Below are 5,000 nucleotides of genomic sequence, written 5' to 3' on the forward strand. Positions count from 1 at the left end.
GCGGGAGACGAACGGGCGTGTGGAAGGGGGTCGAGGCCCAGCCATTTCTCCGGCGTCCTGTCTCGCCCTTCTCTTAGCGTTGTTATTCTCCTTCTGTTTCTTCGTCGCTTTCTTCGCTGTTTTCTATTTTTTCTTCCTCTTCTTCTTGTTCGCAAACTTCTTCAATTACTGTTACTACTACTACTACTACTACTACTACTACTACTACTACTACTACTACTACTACTACTACTATTACTACTACTACTACTACTACTACTATTACTACTACTACTACTACTACTACTACTACTACTACTATTACTACTACTACTATTACTACTACTACTACTACTACTACTACTACTACACTACTACTACTACTACTACTACTACTACTACTACTACTACTACTACTATTATTATTATTATTATTATTATCATTATTATTGTTGTTTAGTTGTTGTCATTATCATTGTTGGTGTTATTATCATTTTAATTATTATAATTTTTGTTATTATCATTATTGTTATTGTTACCATTATTATTATTATTATTATTATTATTATTATTATTATTATTATTATTATTATTATTATTATTATTATTATTATTATTATGATTATTATTATTATTATTATTATTATTATTATTATATTATTATTATTATTATTATTATTATTATTATTATTATTATTATTATTATTATCATTATTTTTATTATTATTTTATTATTTTATTATCATTATATGATGATGATGATGATTATTATTATTATTTTATTATTATTATTATTATTATTATTATTATTATTATTATTATCATTATTGTTATTATAATAATAATGATAATAATAATGATAATGATTATTATCATTATTATTGTTATTATTATCATCATAATCACACAGGCAAACAAACAAACAGAAAAGTCCGCGTGCAAACAAACACGCACAAACACACAAGCTTTCTTCCTCTCCCTTTCCCCCTCCCCCCTCCCCCTACTCCTGCCGTCCCCTCTCCCCCTCCTCTCTTGTCTTACCCTTCCTCGCCTCTTATTCCCTCTCTCCTCTCCCCCTTCGTCTGCCCTCTATTCCATCCTCTCTCCTTCTCTCCCCTTCCTCTTTCCTCTCTGCCTTCTCTGTCCTTCCTCTCCCTCTCTCCCCTCCTCTTTCTTCCTCTCTCCTTTCTCCCCTTCCTCTCCCACCATTTTCTTTCCTCTCTCCTCTTTCCCCTCATCTTTCTCTCTCTTCCCTTTCTCTCCCCTCTCTCCTCTTTCTCTCCCCTCTCTCCTCTTCCTCTCTCCTCTCCTCCTCCCGATCCTTTGCCTGAGTTGTACACCCTTCAATAGAGCTCTTATAACCAATGATAACCTTAGTGTTTTGGACCTTAGAGCTTTTGTCTTGAAGGGCTGACAAGAGGGGCCGTGAAAGAGGAGGAGGAGAGGAGGGAAGGAGGGAGGAGGAGAGAGAGATGGAGGGAAGGAGGAGAGAGAGAGAGAGAGAGAGAGAGAGAGAGAGAGAGAGAGAGAGAGAGAGAGAGAGAGAGAGAGAGAGAGAGAGAGAGAGAGAGAGAGAGGAGAGAGAAGAGAGAGAGAGAGAGAGAGAGAGAGAGAGAGAGAGAGAGAGAGAGAGAGAGAGAGAGCAGCTTGGTAATCTGCCCATGCATTATGACATAAGTGTATCAGAGACTTTCGCAACACCTGGTCATCTGAAAAACAAATTGATGTTACATAAGAATCTCTCCCCCTCCCCCCCTCTTCTCCTTAAGCTCTTAGTAGAATCACTGTTGCATTTATACAGATCTTGAGTCACTCCTGCACTCAGACACACTGTATCCTCGTCACACTTATACGGAAACTGAATCACTGTTATATTTACACAGACAGCGAATCACTTCTGCACTTACAAAGACACTTTAACGCCATCACACCTTGAGAACACTTACTGAAACAGACACCAAATTACTATTAGAATTATACAGAAGCTGAATTACGATTACACTTACACAGACACTCTGAGAAACTCTCCACCCGAGCTGATGACACATCACTGAATACACTTTTAACTCTTCCAAATTCCGATACACTCAAACACTTATCCTCACACGTAACATCAAACTGCGTGTGCTTTTAATCTACATACTCTGAATCTATTTCATTAGAAATATACGACCACATACATTACCTCATTAAAAAAGAAGAAGAAAAAAAAATATATGAAAAAGGTAAATGTGAATAAAATCGAATGGATATATACGAGGATATGACGTAATGGAATATATTAGTATATGATATAATGTAGCAGACTAAAGGGTTAGAAAAAAATAAAAGAAAGTATGAATAATTAAAGATGAAATGGCTCAGAAGGGGAGAGATTAAAAGATGGGAGAAAAGGGAGGAGAGAAGAGGGTGAGGAGAGAAGACGGAACAGGGAAGGAAAGGAAAGAGGAAGTAGAGTGAGTGAAAGGAGCAGGGAGAGGAAGAGGAGAGAGGAAGGCGAGGGAAAGGAACAGAGACCTTAGGGGAAGGGCCAGGGAAGGGGGGGCTTCCCCTGCCCGGCTGGTGAATGACATCGGCGCAGATGTCAGCCCGAGCACCTGTCAGGAATAAAACTTTATTTGCTAGTCCGGGAGAAGTGACCTGCCTCTCCGGAATGGCTGTCTTGACGAGTTTCGTGGAGTACACACAGTAGGTTGGGCGGGCGGGTTTTGGGGGTGTTAATTCCCTTTCTCTAGATTTACTTTTTCTCTTTTTCCTCTCTCTGTCTCTTGTTTATGTCTGTCTGTCCGTTAGTCTGTCTGTTTGTTTGTCTGTCTGTCTGTCTGTATGTCTCTCTCCCCCTCCCTCTACTTTCCCCATCTCTCATCCCTCTCTCCCATTAGTGAATCACGTAAAAACAACAACAACAACCATTACACAGAAAATACCATAATCATAAAATAACACACAATAAAGACTCCCCCCCCCAATCGAGTACGAATTAGCGTTAATCTGATGAATGTTTTCTATGCTCAGTGTTCCCTCGCCCTGAATGAACACAAGTGTGCTCGTGTGACCAAATGTTCACGCCCAGGAGAGAGTGACATCTGTGTGCATTAGGACGTACGTCGGCGGAGGAATGACTCACGATATATATATATATATATATATATATATAATATAATAATATATATATATATATATATATATATATATATAATTATATATATATATATAATATTTTTTTTTTTTTTTTTTTTTTTTTTTTATTCAAATGTGGGGGGTGGGGTTAGTTAGATCAAAGATAGATAAATTGAGAGATAAGTGAGTGAGTGAGAGAGGGGAGGAGGGAGGGAGGGAGGGAGGGAGGGAGGAAAAGAGAAGAGAGAGAGAGAGAAGAGAGAAGAGAGAGAGAGAGAGAGAGAGAGAGAGAGAGAGAGAGAGAGAGAGAGAGGGGGGGGGGAGAGAAATGAGAATAGAATGGAAAGTGAAATGAATAAAAGAGAAGAAAATAGATCAGAAGAGAGAAAAAAGAAAAGAAAAAAAAGAAAAGAAAGAGGTAATGTGACTATATAGCATAATGTTATACGAGATTTCGGTGTCACACTTTTATGAGGGTGAAAAAGTGTGAATAACCTTGCGAATGGAGAAAAGTGGGAGAGAAGTGAGCGTGAGGAAGGAAGGAGGGAGGAGTGTGAGGGAGGAATCAGAGTCGAGTGTAAGTGAGGAGTCAGAGTGTGAGGGAGGAGGTGAAGTATGAGGGTGGCCGTAGTGTGAGGAGGGAACCGGGAATGGGTGTGAGAGACGCGTCATAGAATGAGGGAGGAGCCACAGAATGAGGGAGGAGCCACAGAATGAGGGAGGAGCCACAGAATGAGGGAGGAGCCATAGTATGAGGGAGGAGCCAAGGGTGAGTGAGTGACCACCTGTGGGAGTGACGGCGAAAGGGTGACGCTCACGTGGTGTTGACGGGGTCAGCGTTACGTAACTTAGAACTCATGCACTGTGCAATCAATACGCTTCCCCTTCTCTCTCTCTCTCTCAATCTCTCTCTCTCTCTCTCTCTCTCTCTCTCTCTCTCTCTCTCTCTCTCTCTCTCTCTCTCTCTCTCTCTCTCTCTCTCTCTCTTTCTCTCTCTCTCTGCTCTTCTTCTTCTTCTTCTTCCCCTCTCTCTCTCTCATAGCTCTCAATTTAATTTTTGTTCCTATCTATTTTTTTCTCCTTTCTCCTTTTTTTCTTAGCTCTGTGTCTTCCTCCATCATTTATTCTTATTTTATTTTTTACTTTTTGTTTATTTATTTTCCTGCGTCATCACTCCTCTTTCTCTCTCTCTTCTCTCTTGCTCTACCATTTCCTCAAATCTCGTTTTCTCTCTTTCTCTCCTTCCGTATTATTTTCTCTCCTCTCTTTTTTTCCCCTCTCCCCCTTTCTCTATTTTTTGTTTGTTATTCTCCATTCATATGTTTGGGCGTGGACCTGCGGGTGGGCGTGCTTGAGAACGTGCGTGGGCGTAGATCTGAGACCGTGAGTGGGTTTCTGTGCGAATGAGAACGTGCGTGGGCGTAGATCTGAGACCGTGAGTGGGTTTCTGTGCGAACGTCGATATGAGAACGTGCGTGGGCGTAGATCTGAGAACGTGCGTGTACGTGAGAGCGTACGTCGATCTGAGAACCGCGTGTGTGGGCGTGTGGATTAACGCGTGTGTGGCACCGTAACTCTTTTAAATTGTTTTTTTTCTTTCTTTTTTTTTCGCTGATGCAACTGTACCTTATTTCTCCTCGCAAATCTCTTCTCCATTCGTTGGAAAATACTTTTTTTTCCGTTTTTTTTTGAGTCCATTCATAAAAAAACTGTTACTTTGCTTTCATGAAACACATTATCTTCGTAAAAAGAGTAAATCCTTCGTTATCCATCTTCCCCCCCCCCCCCGTTACTTACACCTTTCGTTGTGAAGTCCAAAGCCACGATTTCGTTACTTAAATCTTCGTTATAATCCCCAACCCTCCGCCGCTCCTCGTTCGCCTTTGCCGCAGGACCAACAG

At 40.5% G+C, this 5,000-nt stretch overlaps 1 protein-coding gene across 1 annotated transcript in view; it reads left to right on the plus strand.

Annotated features, from left to right (window-relative positions):
- The window catches only part of LOC119598132 (regulator of G-protein signaling 20-like), a gene marked incomplete in the record, with an annotated part of 148,582 nt that overhangs the window by 71,110 nt on the left and 72,472 nt on the right, over window positions 1-5,000 (plus strand).

The sequence above is a fragment of the Penaeus monodon genome, chromosome 40 (genome assembly GCF_015228065.2).
Source record: "Penaeus monodon isolate SGIC_2016 chromosome 40, NSTDA_Pmon_1, whole genome shotgun sequence".
NCBI lineage: Eukaryota > Metazoa > Arthropoda > Malacostraca > Decapoda > Penaeidae > Penaeus > Penaeus monodon.